We start from the raw sequence: 27826 nt of genomic DNA, 5'->3' as shown, positions 1-27826 counted from the left end.
TGTTTATTCAGCTGCTTTGGAAATATAGACCAGGGCATCCTAGAGATAGACATTAGTCAGTGATTGCATGATCTGACTGGCTTATAATGTCTTCTCTTCCAGTTTTTCCCCCAAACAGAATCTTTTTATTCCGTGTACACACGATCGGAATTTCGGCCAGCAAAAGACCGATGAGAGCTTTTCATCGGAAAATGCGACCATGTGTATGCTCCATCGGAATTTAGCTGGCCGAATTCCCTCCAGCAAAACTTTGAGAGCATGTTCTCAATTTTCCCAATGGAAAAACTTTCTATTGGAAATTCCGATCGTGTGTATGCAATTCCAACGCGCAAAAACTCACGCATGCTCAGATTGAACTACGAGATGGAAGCTATTGGCTACTAGGTATTGAACTTCCTTTTTCTAGTCCTGTCGTATGTGTTGGATGTCACTGCGTTCTTGGCGGTCGGAATTTGGTGTGACCGCGTGTATGCAAGACAGCTTGAGTGGAATTCCATCGGAATTCCGTCGGGAAAACCATCAGACCTTTTTCCGACCATAATTCCAATCGTGTGTACGCGGCAAAATTGTTAAAGTGTGTCTGTTAGGACTGTTTTACATGGGTGGCCAGAGGATGGTAAAAACAGGATGTTTAGCTGTTTAGCCACAGTTTTACCCTCTATGACCAGTTAAATGTTACAATTGCAGCCAATAGGGGCTGTACACATGCCGCGGCCGCAGCAATTTTTAACACGGCCTTCAAAGTTTGACAGGCACCTCCAGCTGTTAAATGTGCCCATTAAGGTCAATGGGAGCATGCCGCAACCACAAGTTAAACAAAAAAAAAAAAGATTTTCCAAGGGTGGTAGACACTGTTGCCCATCTGGAAGAGCCCTTTCACATTGTGGCGCAGCCACATTAGCGGTAAAGCGCTGCTAGCTTTAGCGGCACTTTACAGTCATTTTAGCAGCGCTTTTCAGCCGTGCAAAGGGTTAAAACTCCCCGAAAAGGTTCGCTGACAAAGCGCTTTGCAGGTGCTTATTGATTTCAATGGCGGGACGGTGTATATACTGCTCCTCCACCGCCCCAAAGATGCTGCTTGCAGGACTTTTTTTCCCATCCTGCAAGTGCACCGCCACAGTATGAAAACACTCAGGCTTTCACACTGGGGTGGCTTGAGAGACACTTTTCAGGCGCTATACAGGTGCTATTTTTAGTACTAAAACGCCTGAAAAGCGCCTTCAGTGTGAAAGGGGTCTTAGGGAAGTGGAGCGATGGATAGCCATGGGCAAACAGTTTCTCCAACAGGGAAACATAATGATGTAATTACACTGTAAATGTACTGTGGTTTCCCATCTGTGGAAACGCATAGCGCAAAAGTATCATGCGATTTGCATTCGGCTGTGTTATAACTAAGATGCCAGGACCTTTTCCCTGCAGTAAATGCATTAGCTGCCATGCCCGCGCAAACGCCACACACAGAGCCACATTAATATGAACCAGGCCTGAGACTGTTTAGAGGGTAGTGTATCCATTACGGTATTACCTCCACTCAGTTTTCAGATTACACTCATCTCCCTGCTCTATGTTGTCTGGCATTCTACATCAGATCCCTGCCCCCTGCCTTCTGGAGAAATGTTGTGTACATTTTGTAATTTGAACGGCTGTATAGGAGAGAGGGCTGCAGATAAACAGGTACAGTTTACGTAGAAGGAGACTTCTAGGACACCTATGGCAATTCAATCCTTAGATTTATCAGCGCCTTAAAAATCCATACAACAACATTCACACTGAACTCTATACTGTAACCTGTTCCTGTCGGCCTTACGCATATAAGTAGCCTCTCCGCGAATGGGCTTTAATGCCAAGAGGCTCCATGTACAGTACAGTATGTGGCCCTATGTAAACATCCTTCTATGCTGACAGCACGCGCTGTGCCTGCCCCCAGCACAGAGACCGGCTGGTGCCTACATGCCCAATAACAGGGGGTCATTCGGCCCATCCCTATTCAGAACCTTTTAAAGAGTTGGGAAGCAGCGGCGGAAAGGTGTTAATAACAGTTCCCTTGTAAGTGGCCATGTTCACTGCTGAGCTCTATATCAGGTTACTAAAGTTCTATCATACAGCCCCATCTAAAGGAGAACACTTAATGTAATAAGATTATCTTGTGTGATCGTTCCGTTTAGGTCTTGCGAACATATATATGCATCCTATATTTAAAAAAAACGCATATGGCAAACTTGTTGTTTTGTGTGCATATTAATGACCAAGAATAACATGATAAAAAACCCTGAAAGACATACCCCCAAAAAAACGTTCTTATTTCACACGTGTAGTACTCATGTACCCCCCCCCCCTAAAAAAAAAAAAAATTCCTTGGGTCCCCTGTTCCCACCGCCTATGACTAAAAGAAGCTCCAGGCCTCCAACATGCGTAGGGCTTTAATGAACAGAGAGAAGCCCTTCAGGGCCGAACCACATAACAAATTGCACTGGAATGGATGCAGTACGATTTCATCCCATTTAGGTATGAGCCGAACACCCCCCGGTTCGGTTCGCACCAGAACTTTCGAACGGACCCCAAATTCGAACGAACTTTAAAACCCCATTGAAGTCTATGGGACTCGAACGTTCTAAATTAAAAGTGCTAATTATAACGGCTAATATGCAAGATACTGTCCTAAAAAGGGTTTGGGGACCTGGCTCCTGCCCCAGGGGACATGGGTCAATGCCTAAAATGTTTTTAAAAATGGCCGTTTTGGCGGGAGCACTGATTTTAATGACGATTAAAGTGAAAAGAAAAAGTTATATTCCTTTAAATATGGTGCCTGGGGGGTGTCTGTAGTATGCCTGTGAAGTGCCACGTGTTTCCCGTGTTTAGAACAGTCCCTGCACAAAATTACATTAAACGGAAATAACACCATTTAATACTGCTTGCGGTTTTAATGTTATATCTGATTGTCAGAAGTGGGATTTGAACCCACGCCTCCATTTGGAGACCAGAACACCCACACAATGTGAAGAGACAGCTCTTGAGTCTGGCGCCTTAGACCACTCGGCCATCCTGACAAGATACATCGGCTGTTCGTCCATTCGGCGAAGTACGAACATTTTGGTCCGTTCGCGACAAATTCGTGTGGCGCTCACGGCCCACAATGCACTGCGATGGCGCAGTGCATTGCTGGCTCATGATTGGCCAAGCATGCACTGTGACCCCGCATGCTTGGCCAATCGCAGCGCCAGCAGCGAGGATGCCTGTGGCCAATCATAGCTCAGGCTGTGTAGTGCACGCCCCACACTATATAAGGCCGCCAGTGCGGTGGCCTTGTGTAGTGTGTTGGCGTCTGAAGCAGTGGGTGTTCTGTGTACCTTCAACACAGTACACACCGATCGTTTTCGGCCGATTTTCGATCTTGCTGTTGTGTAGTGGTTGTTGTCTGCGTGCCCTGACTGCAGTATACACAGCTATATTCACCTCACCTATATAGCTAGTGATCTATCTTTTATAATAGAGCTTGCAGTCAGTAGTGTTAGGAGCTAGTGCGTGCTGTCTGCGTGCTCTGTACCCAGTACATACCGCTATATCCACCTACATAGCTGTTCTCTATTTGAGCCCACTTGCCATCTGCAGGAGTTATTGGAAGTTATGTGTGCCTCCAGCACAGCACAGTATACATCTGTATATACCCCTTTATCTCTGGTGTTCTATAATAAAGGCATTTGCAGGAGTTAGTGGGTGTTCTGTGCCTCTAGCACAATATACACTACCCAACTCCCTTCAGGCCATTACCATGTCTGGTTCTGGTTGATGCCATCAGCACAATTTTTCTGCCCCTGTTTAACAGGGGCGTTTAATTACAATTTTTGATGCAATGCTTTGCAGCAGGGCTAATTCCTGCAATAAAACTAGAGTATATGGGAGAGGTTGCAGTGTGGTGGCACCAGCAGCAGTGCCTAAGGCCACATTTTTCTGCCTCTGTTTAACAGGGACATGTAATTACAATTCTTGATATAATATTTCACAGGAGGGCCCCTTCCTGTGCCCACCCAGAGTAACGGTGAGGACTTATAGTGTTGTGGCACCAGCACCACAACCACCAAAGGTCAATTTTTCTACCACTGTTCAACAATGGCATGTAATTACAATTCTTGATATAATCGTTCACAGCAGGGCGCTCCAAGAGTCATTTTGAGGGCTTACAATGTTGTGGCAAAACCAACACCTTGTTCCGCCATTTCTGCAGAGCATATAGGGCAGGCCCCTACTTTCAAACATCCAATTTACAAACATCTCCTACTTGCAAACGGAAGGAGACAACAGCAAGTGAGATGAAAAAAGATGGACGACAAAACAAATTATACAGGGGTGATAACCCTTCCCTATGTTTTCCAAAAAGCTTAAAAATAGTTTTTTTGACTGGAGCTACACTTTAAAAATGCACCAGTTGAAAATTACAAACAGATTCAACTTAACACAACAAACCTACACAGTCCCTGTCTTGTTTGCACCGCCTGTATACTGCTGTTCTGAGTATATAGGGCCTGGGGGCCACACGCATTTCCTTTTTTTAATATGGGTACGGGGTTCCCCTTAATATGCGTACAAGATCCAAATAGGCTGGTAATGGGCAGGGAGGGCTACCCATGCCATTTTTCTCAATGATTTTCAACCATATTGCAGGAACCAGATATAACATTAAAACCGCAAGCAGTTTTAAATGATGTTATTTACGTTAAATGTCATTTTGTACAGGGACTGTTCTAAACACGGGAAACACGTGACACTTCACAGGCATACTACAGACACCCCCCAGGCACGATATTTAAAGGAATATTTCACTTTTTTTTCACTTTAATCGTCATTAAAATCAGTGCTCCCGCCAAAACGGCCATTTTTAAAACTTTTTTTTGCATTGACCCATGTCCCCTGGGGCAGGAGCCAGGTCCCCAAACCCTTTTTAGGACAGTATCTTGCATATTAGCCGTTAAAATTAGCACTTTTAATTTTGAACGTTCGAGTCCCATAGACTTCAATGGGGTTCAAACGTTCGTACGAATTTGGGGTCCGTTCGAAAGTTCTGGTGCGAACCGAACCGGGGGTGTTCGGCTCATCCCTACTGGCAGCATTAAATATGAGAAGGGCAATGCAAGGTCAGATTATGAGTATATGGGATATCCCAGCCAATGGGCAGGGGTTTTCTTAAATCCCTTGGCCTGCTGGGAGAACCTATATATTTAGGTGGAGCCAGGTGATCAGTGTTCTGTGCCACCTGGACGGCTGTCTGGGTGGATGTGTGTTGTATTGCCCAGGCTGCTAGGCTTGAGATTGGGCCTATCCCAGGCACATCTGGCTGCTAGATTGTCTGAGAGCCTACCCAGAAGCAAGAGAGCAGTGCAGGGTTGGGATTGCAGCTTGCTGTCCAACCAGAAGTGACAGTTCTGCCGGCTGTGGAACCTGTTGTGGTCGGAGGTAGAGGGAAAGCTGTTGCCACTAATGGACCAACCACCTTATTACCAGGGACCACGGTGAGTAACTGAAGCAAGTACCGGAGCAGTATTCTCACCAACCGGGGATGGTGAAGAATCAGGAAACTTCAGTGGGTATCAAGCCAGGGACCCAGCCAGCGGAAGGTGATGCTTGCAGAGCAGCCTTGTGTGTCAAGCCAGGGACGGAGCATGCCAGTGTGGTGAAGCTTGAGAGGTATCTTGAGTGCCAAGCTAGGGACCCAACAGAGAGGCGGCAGGGGTGACGCTTGAGGAAGATACTACCGTGAAGATTGGAGGCACTCAAGGGATTAAGTGACAGTGAATCATCTATTCTAGTGCAAGACTCGTAGCTCAGTGGGCTGAAGAACTACAAGAAGTGATTCTAGTGGAAGCGAAGGAACTGTTACACTTTATGTTAGGAGCTGTTAAAGACTATTGCCATAGGAGACAGCACTCCTACACATGCAGATGTGGCATTTTGCTGGATGCCTTTCCCTGAATGGCAGTCCTCCGGTTGAAGTCTTGGAGTCTGCCAATTAATCTTGCAACAAGGGTGTCCTGACCCTAACCCTCTCTCCCCCAAAGTTTTTTAAGAAAAATAAACTCTCTTTTGCATTCAAGAAGTGTCTGGCGCCCAATCAATCTACCTTGCATTACACCCACTATGCCATGTAACCCATAATATACAGAAGGGTGTCAGCTATCTCTGACCCTGGAGGTTCTCATTAGACTGACGGAGGCCTGTGACCTTGCTACAGTAGATTAGGGACAGGTACCCTGCCTGGTAAGAACAGAACTAGCGGCAGGCAAAGGTTCCTAATAAGGAGGGTTCGCAACGAGATGGCCAGTATGCATTCTCAGGCCGCGTACACACGGGCGGACTGTCTGCCCAACTTAGTCCGCCGATACACATTTGAGCGGACAGTCCGCTCATATGTGGGCTTCAGCGGACTTTTTCAGCGGACAGTCTGACGAACAAAGTCTTACGGAATTTCCGTAAGATTGTCTGTTCAAACTTGGTTTGAACGGACAGTCCGCCCGTGTGTGTGCCAGTCCTCTGTACTTTCGAAATAAGCAGACTTTTCCCGCCCGGAGAAAAGTCTGCTCATTTCGAGCGGGTATCCAGGTAGGCGGGGCCCGCGAAGGAGACGTCGCTGGCCCCGCCGCCTGGTATGGACTTAAAGGGGAACCCCAACGTCCACAACAGACCCTTGTCCGAGCACGCTACCCGGCCGGCCAGGAAAGGGGGGCGAGCGAGCGCCCCCCCCCCCCCCCCTCCTGAGCCGTACCAGGCCGCGTGCCCTCAACATGGGGGGTGCCTTGGGGAAGGGGGGGCCGCGCGGCCCCCCCCACCCCAAAGCACCTTGTCCCCATGTTGATGAGGACAAGGGCCTCTTCCCGACAACCCTGGCCGTTGGTTGTCGGGGTCTGCGGGCGGGGGCTTATCGGAATCCGGGAGCCCCCTTTAATAAGGGGGCCCCCGGATACCGGCCCCCCACCCTATGTGAATGAGTATGGGGTACAATGTACCCCTACCCATTCACCTGTAAAATAAAAGTACCCAAAAAAACCACAACACACGAGATAAAATATTTTATTGCACAGCTCCAGGGGTCTTCCGTCTTCGGGGGTCTTCTCGCCGGACTCCTCCGCTATCTTCTTATAGCTCTTTTGCTAGCGGAGGAGTCCGGCTTTCTTCCTCCCTGCCGCCGGCCTCTTCTCCCGACTTCGGGGGTCTTGTACCAGGCGGCGGGGCCCGCGACGTCTCCGTCGCGGCCCCTACCTGGATAGCCGCTCGAAATGAGCGGACTTTCCTCCGCGTGTGTGGGCGAGTCCGTTCATTTCAAAAGTTTGGGCGGATTGTATGGCGAACTTAGTCCGCCGTATTAGCCCGCTCAAAAAGTGCCGTGTGTGGGCAAGTCCGTTCATTCAAAAGTTGAACGGACTGTCTGTCGGATTGTCTGACGAACTTAGTTGGGCAGACAATCCGCCCGTGTGTACGCGGCCTCAGGCTCAGATGCTGTCAGTTTGCTGCATTCTGCTCTCTACATGCTGTTGGTATTGTGAGTGTGCCCTGTTGGTCTGTCTTCTCACTGGTTTATTTGTGAACAGTCTACATTATTTCAATACAAGTTCTTTTATTCCATTTTGTTCTTTTATTAGTTAAACCCACAAGTGCTTTTATTAGTTAAAGTGGTTGTAAACCCTTACAAACCACTTTGACCTACAGGTAAGCCTAGATTAAGGCTTACCTGTAGGTTCAAGAAACATCTCCTAAACCATATAGATATTTACAAAAAGACAGGCACTGCAGTCTACGGCGCATGTGCCGTAGACAGCGGCGCGCAGGCACACTGAGCAGGCCGCAGATCATGGCGATATGCCACTCATGACGGCTCCCGTGCGCATGCGCGGGAGCGACGTCATCGCGGCTCCCGCGAATCACAGCGCCAGAGCAGCGAGACCTGGAAGTCAATCCGGGATACATGGCAGTGGTGAAGATGAAGACGGAGGACCACTTCGGGGGCTTCGTTCTCAGTGTTGAAAGTGTTGATAGAAACTGTAGCCTTGTCCTTCCCTGGATTCTGTAGCAGTAGCAGCAAACAGTACTTTTAGTGGCACATCCTCTGCTAAGCACAATGCAGCAACATTACCTCTTATGATCAAAACACATCACTTTTAGGCTGCATGCACACTGGCTTAAAAATCCCTGCTACTACAGGAGTTTTGTGTTCCCTGTAGAAACAGCTCAATGTTATCCAGTGTGTCCATGCACATTAGGATGATTACAGGCATGTTTTAATCTCAAAGTTTAACCAGTTCCCGACCAGCGCACGCCTATGTACGTCGGCAGAATGGCACGGGCAGGCATATTGGCGTACAGGTACGTCCAATCTTTAATGCCGCCCTGCCATTGCGAGCACGCCGCCGCGGGTCCAGCGGATTCGATCGCCGCGGGCATACAGCGGCTGAATGGGGAGATGCATTTGAAAACAGCATCTTCCCGTTCTGCCTAGCAACTAGTGACGCTGATCTCTGCTCCATGTGATTGAAGCAGAGATCAGTGTTCACTAAATGAAAGCCCAGTGTCATTTACACAGGAATCACTGCATATATATAGCAGTGATTACTGTATAGATGACAATGGTCCCAAAAATGTGTCAAAAATGTCCGATGTGTCCGCCATAATGTCGCAGTCACAATAAAAATCGTTGATCGCCGCCATTATTAGTAAAAAAAAAAAAAAAAAATTATTAACAAAAATGCCATAAAACTATCCCTTATTTTGTAAACGTTATAACTTTTGCGCAAACCAATCAATAATCGCTTATTTAGATTTTTTTACAAAAATATGTAGAAGAATACGTATCGGCCTAAACCGAGGGGAAATTTTTTTATATATATATATATATTTTTGGGGGATATTTATTATAACAAAAAGTAAAAAATAATGCGTTTTTTTCAAAATTGACGCTCTATTTTTGTTTATAGCGCAAAAAATAAAAACCGCAGGGGTGATCAAATACCACCAAAAGAAAGCTCTATTTGTGGGAAAAATAAGACTTCAATTTTTATTGGGAGCCACGTCGCATGACCGCGCAATTGTCAGTTAAAGCAACGCAGTGCCGAATCGCAAAAAGTGGTCTGGTCTTTGGCCAGCAAAATGGTTCGGGGCTGAAGTGGTTAAAGAGGCAGGATAAAAACCCTTCTGGTTTGCATTTCTGACTGAAGATTTCTGGCAGAAAAAACGCAAAACTCTCCTAAACTCATCTAAACTACCGTGTTTATCAGCATATAACACGTGTCGGCGTATAACATGCACCCCAAGTTTAGGAGGGAATTTTAACCACTTCAATACAGGGCACTTTCACCCCCTTCCTTCCCAGCCCAATTTTCAGCTTTCAGCGCTCTAGCGCTTTCAGTGACAATTGCGCGGTCATGCTACACTGTACCCAAATGAAATTGTTATCATTTTGTTCGCACAAATAGAGCTTTATTTTGGTGTTATTTATTCACGACTCCGTTTTTTTTTTTTTTTGCGATATAAGCGCAAAAAAAGCGGAAATTTGGGAAAAAAACAATATTTTCTTTTTTCTATTTGAAAAGAAATCCAATAAAATCAAATTTTGTCATAAATTTAAGCCAAAATGTGTTCTGCTACATGTTTTTGGTAAAAAAAATTCCGTTAAGTGTATAATAATTGGTTTGTGTGATCACGGACATATGTACGCAAATGATCATGTACATATGTGTGCAGGTGATCACGTACATATGTGTGCAGATAATCATTGGGACATGTGATTTTAGTGGGACATATGTGGGGGACATGTTTTTATTATTAGGGACATGTGTTTTTATTATTTGGGGACATGTATGTTTTGGGGACATGTGTGTTTTGGGGACATATGTGGGGACTGTGTTTTCACTGTGTGGTGTGTTGTGTGTTTACACTACACTGATGATCAGTGAGTAAAAAGCTGTGAAAAGCAGCCCATACTCACTGATCATCAGCCGGCTGCAGCGTTCTGCTCTCCTCTTCTCAGCGGTGACTTCCGTGTGAGGAGAGGAGAGCCGATTGCCTAGCAACCGGCTGTTTGTTTACATCACATGACGGCCGTGATTGGACACGGCCGTCATGTGATCAGGAGGGCCAATCACAGAGCCCTCCTGCCGATCTGAGATGTGCCGTGTCCGGGTGACACGAGCACATCGGGATCGCGCCGCTGCGCGGGCGCGCGCGCGCGCGATCCCGCTGCTCCTGAATGACGTTCCTGAACGTCCTATCAGGAGCAGGCGGCTCCCACCCGCCGTATATATACATTGGCCGGGTGGGAAGTGGTTAAGGAAAAAAACTTTTAGGAGGGAAGCTTAAGGAAAAAAACTTACATTTAAATTCCCATTAAGGCAGCCTTCTCAGTGTCCATCTGTAGCCTTGTCAGTGTAGCCTTGCAGTTTAAAAATGGTGTCGGCGGCTCTGGGCTCCTCTCGGCTTCTCTCGGCGGCTCTCGGCTCCTCTACCAGTCCCGCCCAGTCCTGCCCTATAATGGATATAACACAGATCCAATGGCGGGACTGGGCGTGACTGTGATTGGAGCCAAGAGATGCCGAGACTAGCTGAGTACACTCGGCTATGTATGTATATCGGCACCGCTCAATCCTCCACTCACAATCAGCGGGGCATCTGTGGGGATCGGCGTATAACATGCACCCATGATTTCCCCCTGATTTTAAGGGGAAAATGGTGCGTATTATACGCCGATAAATACGATATGTATGTTTTCTGCCAAGGGAACTGGAGTCTTTTTAAGCCCAGTGTGCATAGAGCCTTAGTCAGATCTCACAGCAGTCTTTTAGCACACAGGTCCTGATGGCCAGCACTCCTAGGCTATACGCCCAACAGGCCATGTTTGCAGGTTTTCCTTTATATTATACAGGTGCTTTAAATCAGAGTCAATGGCTTGGTATTTTTGACAGCTATTTTATCTAAGAGAAATTACCAAAACATGACCTGTTAGGGGTACTTGAGGACTGAAGTTGAGAACTACTGCTGCACAGTACATACAGTTGCAAAAAGAAGTATGTGAACCCTTTTGGAATGATATGGATTTCTGCACAAATTGGTCATAAAATGTGATCTCATCTTCATCTAAGTCACAAAAATAGACAATGACAGTCTGATTAAACACACAAGTTAAATGTTACCATGTTTTAATTGAACATACCATGTAAACATTCACAGTGCAGGTGGGAAAAGTATGTGAACCCTTGGCTTTAATAACTGGTTAAACCTCCTTCAACCATCTTTAACCAAACGTTTCCTCTAGTTGCAGATCAGACGTGCACAGCGGACAGGAGTAATTCTTGACCATTCCTCTTTACAGAACTGTTTCAGTTTAGCAATATTCTTGGGATGTCTGGTGTGAATCGCTTTCTTGAGGTCATGCCACAGCATCTCAATCAGGTTGAGGTAAGGACTCTGACTGGGCCACTCCAGAAGGCGTATTTTCCTCTGTTTAAGCCATTCTGTTGTTGATTTACTTCTATGCTTTGGGTCGTTGCAACACCCATCTTCTGTTGAGCTTCAGCTGGTGGACAGATGGACTTAAGTTCTCCTGCAAAATGTCTTGATAAACTTGGGAATTCATTTTTCCTTCGATGATAGCAATCCGTCCAGCAAAAGCAGCCCCAAACCATGATGCCCCCACCATCATACTTCCCAGTTGGGATGAGGTTTTGATGTTGGTGTGCTGTGCCTCTTTTTCTCCACAGATAGTGTTGTGTGTTTCTTCCAAACAACTCAACTTTGGTTTCATCTGTCCACAGAATATTTTGCCAGTACTGCTGTGGAACATCCAGGTGCTCTTGTGCAAACTGTAAACGTGCAGCAATATTTTTTTTGGACAGCAGTGGCTTCCTCTGTGGTATCCTCCCATGAAATACATTCTTGTTTAGTGTTTTACGTATCACAGATTCGCTAACAGGGATGTTAGCATATGCCAGGGACTTTTGTAAGTCTTTAGCTGACACTCTAGGATTCTTCTTCACCTCATTGAGCAGTCTGTGCTGTGCTCTTGCAGTCATCTTTACAGGGCGCCCCTGTGGCCCTCCCACCCCAAAGCACCTTTAATAAGGGGGCCCCCCAGATCCCGCCCCCCACCCTATGAATGAGTAAGGAGTACATGGTACCACTACCCATTCACCTTTGGAAAAAAGTGTACATAAAAAAAACCTCTTCAGAGGTCTTGTCCCACTCTTCAGTTCTTCTTGCCGGGCCTCCGTTTTCTTCTTCCAGCTCTTTTACTAGCGTTGGCCCGGTCTTCTGTCACTGTCGCCATCACCGTCGCCGCCGCCTTCTGCTTCTTCTTCTTCCAATGTTGACACGACGCTCTCTTCAGCCTTAATGGCAGGGAAGCGTTGTGTGGCGACTTATATATGGACAAGGGGCGATGTCACGTGGTGACCCCGCCCCTTATGATGTCACAGTCCCAGACGATGCCGGATAGTCCGATCATGTGTACGCGGCATTAGAGGTACTATGAACTAGCTTGGGTTACCATGTCTCTACATTTTTTAAGCTGTTATTTAGATTTCTTTAAACGCTTTAAGACCACCCACAATACTTTTACTGTTGGTGGGTGGCACAGGCAGGCTCAGCAAAGTATCTACATTTCTCAGGCCCAGCGTGCTGCTCCCATACCTGCTGTGACCGGATAATAGTTCATGGTACCTGGCTGCTTTGAACAACCGATGGATCACGTGATCACTAGGCGATCACATGATCACAATACTGTATATACATGTAGCACCCTGGAGTTTAGGCAGGAATGCTCCTCACAAATTTACTTGCCAGGAGTAATTATCTTGGTTGATTGTTAGAGATCTATTGATTTCTCCCTAAGTTTGGCCTTGTTGCACTTTTCTCTTCTACCACTAGGTGGCCGGGCAGGTGGTACTATATATGAGAAGAGCAACTCAAGGTCAGATTATTGATATATGGGATATCTCACCCAATGGGCAGGGGTTTTCTGAAATCACTTGGCCTGCTGGGAGAGCCTATATATTTGGGTGAAGTCAGGTGATCTATGTTCTGTGCCACCTGGACGGCTGTCTGGAAGGACGTGTGCCATGTTGCCTGGGCTACTAGGCCGGAGATTGGACCTATCCCAGGCACATCTGGCTGCTAGGCTGTCTGAGGGCCTATCCAGAATGAGGAGAGCAGTGCAGGGTTGGGATTGCGGCTTGCAGTCCGACCAGAAGTTACCATTCTGTCAGCCAGAGAACCTAATAGTGGTTGGAGGTAGAAGGGACCACATGAGTAACTGAAGCAAGTACCAGAGCCGTATTCTCACCAAACGGGTCAGGTACCCAGTCAGGGACCCAGCCAGAGTCAAAACAGGGACCCAGCCAGTGGAGGACACGCTGGCAGAGCAGCCCTGTGAGCCAAGCTAGGGACCGAACTTCCAGTGGGTTGAAGCTTGAGAAGTATCTGGAGTGCCACTCTAAGGACCTAGCAGAGAGGCGGAGGTGACACTTGTGGAAGATACCACCATGAAGATTGGAGGAGCTCAAGGGATTCAGTGGCAGTGAATCAGAGGGTCTAGTGACAGACCAGGAGCTCAGTGGGCTGAAGAACTACAAGGAGAAGTTGTAGTGAAGGTGAGAGAACTGTTATTCTTTGTGTTAGGAACTGTTAAAGACTGTTGCCAAAGGAGAAAGCATTCCTGCACATGCAGATGTGGCTTCTTGCTGGAGGCCTTTGCCTGCACAGCTGTCCTCCTATTGATTGAAGTCTCAGAGTCTGATAATTGAACTTGCAACAACTCAAGGGTAAAAAAGAAAAAAACTGCGCTATTATCTAAAAATTATCCCAGCTGCAACCCAAAATGTTATACAACACTAAATAAAAAATACTGACAAATACAGAATATTAAGTGACTAAAAGTCCAATAGTGATGATGATAACCCAAAGGAGGGTTAATAGAACAAATGATGAATCAAAAAGTAAAAAAGTCCAATTGGTGGTAAGTTGTAGATTCTTCAAAAGTGATGAAACCTTAGATTGTAAGCTCCTTGAGGGTAGGGACTGATGTGAATGTACAATGTATTTGTAAAGCGCTGTGCAAATTGATGGCGCTATATAAGTAACTGAAATAAATAAATAATACATAAATAAAATAAAATGAAAGCACTCCAAAGGAATGTGACCAAATAGAAGAGCCTCCACCACAGCAAACACGAGTTAATAGTGGTCCCTTATTACAGGGGACCACATTATGCAGATGGATATTACCCCAGCCCGGGATCTTTATGGAGTACACTGGACTCTTCAGCCTCAGCAGTCCCCACACAAGTCAGATCGGGCACAGCAATAGAATCCACATAAAACGATAAAGGCTCGCAATAGTGTAAAAAACCTTAACATCTATTTCGATTTGGCATAAGACAAATGCACACTTACATTTGGATGGATGAAAATACAGCATAAAAAAGAGATTGAGTTGGCCGGCCTCGAATATATGTCCGTTACTTCCGGAACTTCAGCGTATAGCGTATAATAACTGAAGGGTGTCCTGGCCCTAACCCCTTTTCCCCCAAAAAAGTTTGTAAGAGAAATAAACATCTTTTTTGCATTCAAGAAGTGTCTGGTGCCCAATAACTTTATCCACCTTGCACCCACTATGCCTCACAACCCACCACATACAGAAGGATGTCAGCTATCTTTTGCCCTGGAGCCTTTCATTAGACTGACGAAGGCCGGAGACTTTGCTACATACACAACTTTTATGAATGAGTTTCATTCACAACAATTGTGCTTTCTGTAGTGATTCTGTGATCAGTACATCAGGACTGATCAATTTTTTAAATACAGTGCCTTGAAAAAGTATTCATACTCCTTGAAATTTTCCACATTTTGTTATGTTACAACCAAAAACGTAAATTTATTTTTTGGGGATTTTACGTGATAGACCAACCCAAAGTGGCAGATAATTGTGAAGTGGCAGGAAAATTATAAATGGTTTTCAACAATTTTTACAAATAAATATGTGAAAAGTGTGGAGTGTATTTGTATGCAGCCCTCATTACTCTGATACCCCTAACTAAAATCTAGTGGAACCAATTGCCGTCATAAGTCAACTCATTTAGTAAATAGAGTCCACCTGTGTGTAATTTATTCTCAGTATAAATACAGCTGTTCTGTAAGGCCCTCAGAGGTTTGTTAGAGAACCTTAATGAACCTTAATGAACAAACAGCATCACGAACGCCAAGGAACACACCAGACAAAGTTTTGGAGAAGGGTTAGGTTATAGAAAAACATCCCAAGCTTTGAACATCTCACGGAGCACTGTGCAATCCATCATCCGAAAATGGAAAGAGTATAGCACAACTGCAAATCTACCAAGACATGGCTGTCCACCTAAACTGACAGGCCCGAGCAAGGAGAGCATTAATCAGAGAAGCAGCCAAGAGTTCCATGGTAACTCTGGAGAAGCTGCAGAGATCCAAAGCTCATGTGGGAGAAACTGTCCACAGGACAACTATTGTGCCGCGTACACATGATCGGAATTTCAACCAGCAAAAGACTGATGAGAGTTTTTCATCGGAAAATGCGACCATGTGTATGCTCCATTGGAATTTAGCTGGCCGAATTCTCGCCAGCAAAAATTTGAGAGAATGTTCTCAATTTTCCAGACGGAAAAACGTTCTATCAGAAATTCTGATCGTGTGTATGCAATTCCGACGCACAAAAACTCACGCATGTTCAGATTCAACTACGAGATGGAAGCTATTGGCTACTGGCTATTGAAACTCCTTTTTCTAGTTCCGCCATACGTGTTGTACGTCACTGCGTTCTTGATGGTGTGAATTTGGTGTGACCGTGTGTATGCAAGACAGCTTGAGCGAAATCCCGTCGGGGAAACCATCTGAGTTTTTTCCAACCAAAATTCTGATTGTGTGCATGCGGCATTAGTCGCACACTATGCAAAACTGGCCTTTATGGAAGAGTGGCAAGAAAAAAGCCATTGTTGAAAGAAAGCCATAAGAAGTTCCTTTTGCAGTTTACGAGCAACCATGTAGGGGACACATGTGGAAAAAGGTGCTCTAGTCAGATGAGACCAAAATTGAAGTTTTTGGCTTAAAAGCAAAATGCTATGTGTGGCAGAAACCTAACACTGCGCTTCTCCCTGAACACACCATCTTCACCATATAACATGGTGGTGGCAGCATCATGTTGTGGGGATGCTTTTCTTCAGCAGGGACAGAGAAGCTGGTCAGAGTTGATGGGAAGATGAATGGAGCCAAATACAGGGCAATTTTAGAAGAAAACCCGTTAGAGTCTGCAAATGACTTGAGACTGGGGCGGAAGTTTACCTGTCAGCTGGACAACGACCCTAAACATACAGCCAGAGCCACAATGGAATGGTTTTGATCAAAGCATATTCATGTTTTATGCCGCATACACACGACCGGACTTTTAGACGGACTAGGTCTGACGGTCTTCCCGGCGGACTTTTGGTGGAGGTCCGACTGACTTTTTGAACGAGCGGACTTGGCCACACACAACCGGACTAAGTCAGTTCGAAAGTCCGTTCATTTTGAATGTGATGACGTAAACGGGACTAAACAAGGAAGTTCAATAGCCAGTAGCCAATAGCTGCTCTTGTGTCATATTTGGTCCGTCGGACTAGCACACAGACAAACGGTTTCCTGATTTTTAGTTGTTCTATTTCTAGGTCCGTCTGATTTTTTTTATAAAAAGCGGTCGGACTAGCCCACACACGATTGGATTGTACGAGGGACTGATTCCGTCGGACCTAGTGTTACGGAAAGTCCGGTCGTGTGTATGCGGCATTAGAATAACCCAGCCAAAATCCAGACCTAAATTCAATTGAGAATCTGTGGCAAGACTTGAAAATTTCTGTTCAAAGATGTTCTCCATCCAATCTGACAGAGCTTGAGCTATTTTGCAAAGAAGAATGGGAAAAAATGTCACTCTCTAGCTGTGCAAAGCTCGTAAGAGACAGTCCCAAAAAAAGACTTGAAGATGTAATTGCAGGTAAAGGTGGTTCTACTAAGTATTGACTCAGGGGGGCTGAATACAAATGCACGCCACACTTTTCACATATTTATTTGTAAAACAAATTTGAAAACCATTTATCATTTTCCTTCTACTTCACAATTATGTACCACTTTTTGTTGGTCTATCACAGAAAACCCCAATAAAATACATTTACATTTTTTTGATGTAACGTGACAAATTGGGAAATTTCAAGGGGTATGAATACTTTTTCAAGTATATGTTTTTTTCAAGTTCACTTTTTAGCATAATACATGTTGACCTAAATTTAAGAAGAAATTGTATTTTATTGAATATGTTTTATAACAGAAAGTAGAAAAAATATATTTTTATAAATTGTCTTTTTTTGTTTATATAGCAAAAAAATAAAAAACCATGTCGTGAGCAAAGAGTGCCAAAAAAGCTATGCTTGTGTGAAAACAAAATTATATGAATTTAATTTGCGTACAGTGTTTCCTGACTAATTGCCAGTTAAAGTAGCACAGTACTGAATAGCAAAAAATGCTCTGGTCATGAAGGGGTGCTTTTGGAGCTAAAGTGTTTGGAGTGATGATAGGGGCAGTTTGAAACGGTGATGGGGCGACTAGGACTACCGAACCTATGGCTCTATTACCAGGCTGCACAGCTGGCCCAGTTTTCTGCTATATATACGCCAAGAGCTCCAGACCTGATTGGTTTTCCCTTGAGAGGCAGGCAGTACCTCATTATACACTTAACTTCTTAGTGTGGAGACCAGCAAAACACGGACCTGTCATATTAGCTCCAACATTATCTCACTCCCTAGCGCTTTGTGATCAGCTACATAAAAACCCACACCTGATATCCCCACTGAAGCCTCACACACACCTATTTCATAACCCCAACTTCCCACCAGAAATGAATATACACGTGTTCCACTGGTGACTGAATAAAGGTCTTTTTTAGGATAGGTAATTTTTTCACGCCTATCGGCCCCATTTCACTGGGTCATTGCCTGAGTAAACTAGAAATGCCTGCCTCAGAAAAATTCAAACTGTCACAGATCAGGCACTTTCTTCACACACTTTGGACGGACAAACAAAACATTCCCAAAGCTACCATGTATGAACAATGGTGTTCAAATATAGTACCTCAAAAGGGTGGAATCTCTACTACTTACGATTCCCTGGAGGTTGGGAAGGACACACCGGCATACGCTCAATCTTGGAAGATCGGTTTGGATATCCAGCTGGACTCTGATATGTGGTTTCAAGCCTTCAGCAGATCATCTAACAGTATCTTAAACATCGCTTTGATAGAAGCTAACATTAAAGTTTACACAAAGTGGTACTATGTTCCTGCTAGACTCTCCAAGATATTCCCAGATGCCTCCTCCCTCTGTTATAGAGGTTGTGGGACGTATAGGCACGATGCTTCATGTATGGTGGACGTGCCCCCGCATACAAAGCTACTGGAACACGTTTCTTCGCCTGCTTCGAAAGGTCACTGAAACCGCAATTCCTCAAGACCCCACATATATCTTACTAAACCGTATATTACATAACACTCCTAAGACCACACAACAACTCATTTTCTTTATGTGTTTGCTTTGATACGATCTGGGAACCATGGACCACATACATAAAGATCCCGCTTTATCCTGGTCACCTATCAACATAAAGGATTTTCCAGCGAGATCACACTCCTGTATCCTACACCCTATCCCACTCCCCTCTCTTTCTTCCTCCACTATTTCTCTTCTTCATTCTTCTCCTCTCTCTCTTTTCTGATACCTAGATACTAGACTGACAGAATGTAAACTATACGGTAAACTCCTCACGGATCGACCTCATATATATGCTAGATAACCCAATCCAGGGAACTGATCACCATAGTTGGTCTACCGGTCACAGTAAGAGACCTGTCGGCTCAACCCCTGGGGGGGGCACAATATCAGTGTGTCTCCCGGGAGGGGTCGGGGGGCAAAAGGCGGGGATCTCTGCCGGGCGAGATCCTGGAGCTCTCTCACTCCACAGTGAGCACCCATAGGGGTGGGGTGATGATCTCGTGGGCTGGCCTGGAGAGTCATCCCTGCTAAAGTTTTTTCATGCAGACTAGCGCTTACAGTGACACACTTGGGTTACACTTCAATCTCAGCGATGGCCGTGCGGGGACGGATTCCATTGTCTTTACTGGTCAGAATGACCATAGACACCAGAATGAGTCCACTTTAAGTTAATTGACACATACATGCCTAAAGTTGCCCGTTTTGGGGGACCATCATATTCAGCTATATAATGTTCTCTACTGTTTTTATTATGTTTCCCTAAGGTCTGTAGTCCCCCCCTTACAAGTTATATTTCCTATGTTACACAATGGGCAGGTTTAAACTGTGTCTATAGATCTAAATATGGTAACATATAAGTGCCTTAATGATGTTATCTCCATATTTGAGACCTCCCTTTTGTTTCAATGCTTTTCCTTCCTCTAGCCAGTTTAGCCAGTGAGGGGATTTTACTTTATCTTACTTTATTGTATAGATGGCATTGTTTATATTGCATTATAAATCTTCAATACAAATATTGAAAAGAAATAGTGATGGGGCGATTTGTTTGGTACAGCAATAGGGGGTAAAACTCTGGAGGGGTAAAAAGATGTGCGGGGGCGGGGGGGGGGGGGGGTGGTTGGAATGATAATAGGAAGGGTGTGACTTCAGAGTTGCGATTGGGGTAGAGGGGGTATTATGAGCTAGCATCAATAACGTAGGAGGGTTTTGGAGCAGCATACTAGCAGGAACATTTAGATTGGTGATAGGCAGGGGTGACTTTGGACTGGAAATAGGCTTGGGGGATTTAAAACAGTGCTAAAAGCATTTGGAGTAGCAATTGGTGTAGGGTACTTTAGAGTGGCGATGGCAATAGTGGAGGAGGACTTTTAAGGGGTGATTGTAAGGAAGTTGTGACTTTGCAATGGCAATAGGTATAAAGAATTCAGAGCAGCAATAGACAGATGGTAATTTGGTGTGGCAATAGGTGTGGATGATTTAAAGCAACGACGAAGTGTAAATATGCAGGTGGGATTTGTAATAGGGATTGGAGTGTCAATGAGGGAGGACTTTGAAGAGGTAATAAGAAGGACTTTGAGGTGGCAACGTGAGGGACTTTGAAATGGAGATAGGAAGGGAGACTTTGGAGTGGAAATTGGTGGAGGGGGAATTTGAGCAGGATATAGAAGGGGGGCTGGGGGGAGGTTAGAGTGGTTGGCTTTGGAATGGAGATAGAAAAGAGGTAAACTGGAGTGGGAATAAGTGGGGAGATTTGTAGTGGTGATAGGAAGAGGGGACTTTTTTTTTATCAATTTATCAGTCAGCGCAGCAATGCCCCGTACACATGATCAGAATTTTGGTCAGAAAAAGCTCTGATAGTTTTCCCGACGGATTTCCGATGGGATTTCGCTCAAGCTGTCTTGCATACACATGGTCACACCAAATTCAGACTGTCAAGAATGCAGTGATGTACAACACCTATGACGGAACTAGAAAAAGGAATTTCAATAGCCAGTAGCCGAGCTTCCATCTCGTAGTTGAATCTGAGCATGCGTGAGTTTTTGCACGTCGGAATTGCATACACACGATCGGAATTTCTGATAGAAACTTTTTTCGTCTGAAAAATTGAGAACCTGCTCTCAATCTTTTGCTGGCAGAAATTCGGCCAGCAAAATTCAGATGGAGCATACACACGGTCGCATTTTCCGACGAAAAGCTCTCATCAGTCTTTTGCTGGCCGAAATTCCGACAGTGTGTACGCTGCATTAGTCAGTGAGTGTCACATTCCTGGTAGAGGCCTAGTTTATGAGAGGGCTTTCCTTACACCTCCTGCCTAGTACCTTCTGGATACTGAGACAGGGTGTAGCAGGATTAGGAGCAGAACAGATGCCTGCAATGGATTCAGATGCAGCAGAAGATCAGAAGAAAGCTTGGGAGCTTCTGTGCCAATGGAGAGGCTCGAACCAGATATGCATAGGGAGCAGGGACACAGGGCAGGCACATTTCTAAGTAAGTACCATGTAAGAGACAGGAACAAGGTCAAAGTCCAGGCCAGTGTCAATGACTGATAGGCACCAGAGGTACTAAGGCACCAGACAGAAGGCGTAGCCATGATATGTGCCAAGGTCAGCAACAGGAAATAAAAAAACATCAGAGGCCAGCCAGGTCAAACGATGGAAAGAAGAATGCAGGTCAGGTCGCGTGTCACAGGGGCTAATGAACACTCCTCAACTCTGCTCAGTTATTTTGTGCTGAGTAGTGTTAGTGTGACTTTTGTAACTTGCTCTGGACATATACCAGTAATACCATGTTATTTGGACTCAATTACACGGTTCTGTTGTGTACAATATATAGCTGAAAGTTTAGGAGAAGTCATTACACTGTCTCATTATTGACCATGTATGCAAGACAAGACAAGTAATATGGTAAAATTAATTGAAACGCATAGCTGAGGGAAAGGTGAGTAAAGTGCAGAGTTAAATATGTACTTGAAAGTGTAAAGTACAATCCTTATTAGCCGAGGTATTGATATTGGTTAGTAAAAGCAGTTGCCCACCTGCAGTGCAGGAAGAACTCAACCACAATGGAACACGCACCAGGTGGCTTTGGCTCCAGTGTCTCTTTGGCATCAGGTGTTAACCACTTTAAGACCGGACCATTTTGCTGGTAAATGACCAGAGGTCTTTTTACACTTTGGCACTGCGCTGCTTTAACTGGTAATTGCGCGGTCATGCAATGTTGTACCCAAACAAAATTTGCGTCCTTTTCTTCCCACAAATAGAGCTTTCTTTTGATGGTATTTGATTGCCTCTGCGATTTTTATTTTTTGCGATATAAACGTAAAAAGACCGCAAATTTTGAAAAAAAATGATATTTTCTACTTTTTGTTATTAGAAAAATCCAATAAACTCAATTTTAGTCATACATTTAGGCCAAAATGTATTCAGCCACATGTCTTTGGTAAAAAAAAAGTCAATAATTGTATATTTATTGGTTTGCGCAAAAGTTGTCACATCTACAAACTAAGGTACGTTTTCTGGAATTTACGCAGCTTTTAGTTTACGACTGCCTATCTCATTTCTTGAGGTGCTAAAATGGCAGGGCAGTACAAAACCCCCCCAAATGACCCCATTTTGGAAAGTAGACACCCTAAGGAAATTGATAAGAGGCATGTTGAGCCCATTGAATATTTTATTTTTTTGCCTCAAGCGATTGAATAATGACAAAAAAAAAATTTTTTTTTTTTTTTTACACAAAGTTGTCACTAAATGATATATTGCTCACACATGCTATGGGCGTATGTGAAATGACACCCCAAAATAAATTCTGCTGCTTCTCCTGAGTACGGGGATACCACATATGTGGGACTTTTTGGGAGCCTAGCCGCGTACGGGGCCCCGAAAACCAAGCACCGCCTTCAGGCTTTCTAAGGGCGTAAATTTTTGAGTTCACTTCTCACTACCTATTACAGTTTTGAAGGCCATAAAATGCCAAGATGGCACAAAACCCCCACAAATGACCCCATTTTAGAAAGTAGACACCCCAAGCTATTTGCTGAGAGGCATGTTGAGTTCATGGAATATTTTATATTTTGCCACAAGTTGCGGGAAAATTACAAACTTTTTTTTTTTTTTTTTTTTTTTCACAAAGTTGTCACTAAATGATATATTGCTCACACATGCCATGGGCATATGTGAAATGACACCCCAAAATAAATTCTGCTGCTTCTCCTGAGTACGGGGATACCACATATGTGGGACTTTTTGGGAGCCTAGCCGCGTACGGGGCCCCGAAAACCAAGCACCGCCTTCAGGCTTTCTAAGGGCGTAAATATTTGACTTCACTCCTCACTACCTATTACAGTTTTGAAGGCCATAAAATGCCAAGATGGCACAAAACCCCCACAAATGACCCCATTTTAGAAAGTAGACACCCCAAGCTATTTGCTGAGAGGCATGTTGAGTCCATGGAATATTTTATATTTTGCCACAAGTTGCGGGAAAATTACAAACTTTTTTTTTTTTTCACAAAGTTGTCACTAAATGATATATTGCTCACGCATGCCATGGGCATATGTGAAATGACACCCCAAAATAAATTCTGCTGCTTCTCCTGAGTACGGGGATACCACATATGTGGGACTTTTTGGGAGCCTAGCCGCGTACGGGGCCCCGAAAACCAAGCACCGCCTTCAGGCTTTCTAAGGGCGTTACAGTTTTGAAGGCCATAAAATGCCAAGATGGCACAAACCCCCCCCAAATGACCCCATTTTGGAAAGTAGACACCCCTAAATTTAGGGGTACACTAGTGAGACTAGGTAATAAATGGCGGGTGCCCTGAAACTATAAAAAAATAACTAACCAACCAGCGTCACCTGTAACAGTTATATGGTGATCACTGGTGAAAGGGTTAACTAGGGGGCAATCAGGGGGCTTTATGCGGTAGTATATGGGGGTCCCTGGCGCTATAAAAAGCTGCGGCGAACCTAAATACCTACTTGCCTAACTAGCGTCACCTGTGACACTAATACAGCGATCAGAAAAACGATCGCTTATTAGGCTGGGTTCACACTGGAGCGATGCGGGAACGCCACGAATGCGCGGCGGGTTCCCGCATCGCATGCCTCCCGGCGGCAGTTCACACTGCCCTATGCGAACTGCTGGGAGTGTCAGTGAAATGTTACTGACACCCCCAGATCAGTTCGCATATCGCAGTGCGATCTGAAAACTCGGATCGCATGGTGTGAACACCCATGCGATCCGATTCTGCTGCGGGCCAAAAAAAGGGTCCCGTGCGAATTTGCGGCGGGTGCGGCGGGTGTGGCGGGTGCGGCGAATGGCTGAACTCGAATCGCACAGAGATCGGATGTGATTTGCACTGCAGTGCGGTGCGAATCACATCCGTTCTCAAACCGCTGCAATCTGAACCCAGCCTTAGTGACACTGGCGACGGGGGGTGATCACGGGGTTAAACCTTTATTGGGGGGGTTAGGGGGGTACCTTAGAACTAAAGGGGGCTAACCCTAACTGCCCTAACAGTTATTAGTCACAAATGACACCCGCCGGGTGATCAGGGGGTTAAACCTTTATTAGGTAATAAATGGCGGGTGCCCTGAAACTATAAAAAAATAACTAACCAACCAGCGTCACCTGTAACAGTTATATGGTGATCACTGGTGAAAGGGTTAACTAGGGGGCAATCAGGGGGCTTTATGCGGTAGTATATGGGGGTCCCTGGCGCTATAAAAAGCTGCGGCGAACCTAAATACCTACCTGCCTAACTAGCGTCACCTGTGACACTAATACGGCGATCAGAAAAATGATCGCTTATTAGGCTGGGTTCACACTGGAGCGATGCGGAAACGCCACGAATCCGCGGCGGGTTCCCGCATCGCATGCCTCCCGGCGGCAGTTCACACTGCCCTATGCGAACTGCTGGGAGTGTCAGTGAAATGTTACTGACACCCCCAGATCAGTTCGCATATCGCAGTGCGATCTGCAAACTCGGATCGCATGGTGTGAACACCCATGCGATCCGATTCTGCTGCGGGCCAAAAAAAGGGTCCCGTGCGAATTTGCGGCGGGTGCGGCGGGTGTGGCGGGTGCGGCGGGTGCGGCGAATGGCTGAACTCGAATCGCACAGAGATCGGATGTGATTTGCACTGCAGTGCGGTGCGAATCACATTCGTTCTCATAAACCGCTGCAATGTGAACCCAGCCTTAGTGACACTGGCGACGGGGGGTGATCACGGGGTTAAACCTTTATTGGGGGGGTTAGGGGGGTACATTAGAACTAAAGGGGGCTAACTCTAACTGCCCTAACAGTTATTACAGTCACAAATGACACCAATGCAAAAAAAAAAAAAAAAAAAAAAAAAAAATGACATTGGTGTCACTGTGACTGGGGGGCAGGGGTAATTGGGGGGGTGATCGGGGGGTAAAGGGGGGGTGTGAGTGTGCCTGGCATGTTCTACTGTGTGTGTAGAGTGTTGGTGCAACTCACCGATCCGCTCTCCTCCGTGTCGGAACGGAAAATACCGACACGGAGGAGAGAATACATCACTTCCTCTCCTGTGTTTACATTACAGGAGAGGAAGTGATGTCACGGGGGATTTCCATTCGTTGAGAGAGATCGCGAGGGGGTGGCCATGAATGAATGGCCGTCCCCTCATCCCTGATCTCTCCCGAACGAATGCCGACCGCCGCAGGCACCGGGGGGGGGCCCGATCGGGCCCCCCACCCGCGGGCAGGCATGGACTTATATATACGCCAATATGCCTGCCCGTGCCATTCTGCCGACGTATATCGTCGTGCGGCGGTCGGCAAGTGGTTAAGCTAGACCTACGGAGCCTTAACTTGTAATTACGATAAATTGCAGGGCCCACCATGAAAGTGTGCTCCAGGCATGTGGGAAGTTGATATGAATGTAGAGCAAGCCCCACAAGTAATGGTGGATTTTGCTGGAGTGTGTCCCAGGTTTCAGCCCTGAGGCATGCCTGTGCAAATGGTAGCTGACCAGAGATTAGGACCAAAGTGTGGTATTCCGTTGACAGGCACATTCAGAAACAGGGATAGGCCAAAGGTTGAGGCAGGCAGTGAACAAGTTTGGTCAAATACCAGGGAAACACGATAACCAAAAAAGTAGGAATGCAGAACTACAAGAAGTAACACAGACAGAACCTCAGGCTAGGAAGTTAATTTTTTGCTTTAAGCAACAGGTGTTGGCCTGAACATAGCTAAATAGTGGGGTTGATTGGCAGATTGGGAGGAGACTGGCTGTGTAACTGCTATATCAATCAGCAGGTGAAATCCAGCCATGCCTATACCTCTCAATTCTGTGGATCAGAACAGGTTATGGCAGCCATGTAAAAGATTACAATCGTAAACATACACAGAGCTGCAGATCAGCTATACTACTGATCCGTGACAAGATCACTTTTGGGAAGTCTAGCAATTTACCTGTTACACTTTTAAACGTTGAATAGGCCTTTGGCTTACAGTCTCGTAGTTGCCAGGTGTCCCAGATCCTGCAGGATAATCCTGGGAATTTGGACACTGTTTTGGACACAACATAGAATTTGGACACAACACAGATTACTCTGATTTCACAATCTCCTTTAGATCTACCAAAAACTATATCGTGCAGTGGCCTGCCTGATTGAATAAATTAATAAAAATTGATATTGCGCTGTTCGCAGTAACATGAGAAATATAAGCAATAAATAACATAATATATACAAACGTGAACAAATAATTATTACTTCTAAATAAATATCAAATGGTAATATAGTGGCTAATACATTGAATAATAAAGGTTATAAATAAGTAGTCCCAGTGAAGACAATTTGATTTCATAAAAGGTGCAATACAGGTGAAGGGGTTCTAGTTATTGCACATTCAAGAAGTGAATTAAAAAGGTGATTGGTGTCTCTTCTTATAGTTTATGTAGCCAGGGCTGGCTATTAAGCCTAAAATCCAGACGTTTTCTGTGTTATTAATGTGGCTCCCTCTAGTGTTTGCTGGACTCTATGTGTTAATGAGAATGCTCAAGTGACTATGCAAGGGGGCAGTGGCGGTGTGTCCATAAGGGTGCACGGGCATTGCATGAATCTATCTATGGCCACCTATTCAGGCGCCTGACCCCTTTTCGGGTGCAGGGTGCCTGAATTACAGCAGAAAGGGGAGGTTTTGAAGCACCCGATTAGAGCCATAGGCTCTAATAGGCGTAAAAAAAGGTGACCTGTGAGTGTCATACCGGGCGCTTGCAGGTCACTCAGCTGTGTGTTAGAAAAGCAAATGAATATTCGCTTTCCCAACACTAAACCGCCTCTCCGCCAAGCAGGTGCTTGGATCTGTTACCCGTCACCTGATTGGCTGAAATGACAGCCGCTGTGATTGGATGCCAGGCATCCAATCATAGCAGAGGACAGGAAGAGAAGATGGGAGAAGACAATGAGGAACTGTCTAACTGAGACAGGTAAGTGCAGCCGACGGGCTGACGGGGGGCACACTGGCAGCATTTGATATGGCACAGTGGAAGCAATTATTGGGCACAGTGGCGGCAATTGATGGGCACAGTGGGAGCAATTGATGGGCACAGTGGCGGCAATTGATGGGCACAGTGGGAGCAATTGATGGGCATAGTGGGAGCAATTGATGGGCACAGTGGCGGCAATTGATGGGCACAGTGGCTGCGTTTCATGGCACAGTGGCTGCGTTTCATGGCCCAATGGCGACAATTGATGGGCACAGTGGCTGCGTTTCATGGCACAATGGCGGCAATTGATGGGCACAGTGGCTGCGTTTCATGGCACAGTGGCGGCAATTGATGGACGCAGTGGCTGCAATTGATGGGCACAAAAGTATCTGTGAGAGTCTTCTCATCATCTGCATCGTTGCCAACTGTATCTGAGTTCCAGAGTGGTGAGGTATAGTGGCTGCGTTTGATGGCCACAGTGGCGGCAATTGATGGGCAGAGTGGCTGCATTTTATGGGGCACAGTGGCTGCATTTGATGGCACAGTGGCGGCAATTGATGGGTACAGTGGCTGGGTTTGATGGCACAGTGGCTGCGTTTTATGGGCACAGTGGCTGCATTTTATGAGGCACAGTGGCTGAATTTTTTGGGGTACAGTGGCTGCATTTGATGGCACAGTGGCTGCGTTTGATGGGCACAATGGTGGCATTTTATGGGTCACAGTGGCTGCATTTGATGGCAGAGTGGCTGTGTTTGATGGGCACATTGGTGGCATTTTATGGGACACAGTGGCTGCATTTGATG

The 27826-nt window shown here is 45.6% G+C and overlaps 1 long non-coding RNA gene and 1 other non-coding gene across 2 annotated transcripts in view; one reads left to right on the top strand and one right to left on the bottom strand.

The window, feature by feature from the left end:
* Positions 1–27826, top strand: part of LOC143930339 (uncharacterized) — an 892155-nt gene that overhangs the window by 624357 nt on the left and 239972 nt on the right. The window lies entirely within an intron of this gene.
* Positions 2938–3047, bottom strand: TRNAL-CAA (transfer RNA leucine (anticodon CAA)). Its single transcript has 2 exons — positions 3010–3047; positions 2938–2983 (listed from the first exon to the last, which is right to left on the bottom strand). It is a non-coding gene; the product is annotated as a tRNA-Leu (tRNA).

Source organism: Lithobates pipiens, unplaced genomic scaffold, assembly GCF_037356315.1.
Source record: "Lithobates pipiens isolate NorthernLeopardFrog02 unplaced genomic scaffold, aLitPip1_a1.2 Scaffold_25, whole genome shotgun sequence".
NCBI classification, from domain to species: Eukaryota; Metazoa; Chordata; class Amphibia; order Anura; family Ranidae; genus Lithobates; species Lithobates pipiens.
The sequence above is the reverse complement of the archived record's forward strand: the minus strand, read 5'-3'. Positions and strand labels throughout refer to the sequence as shown.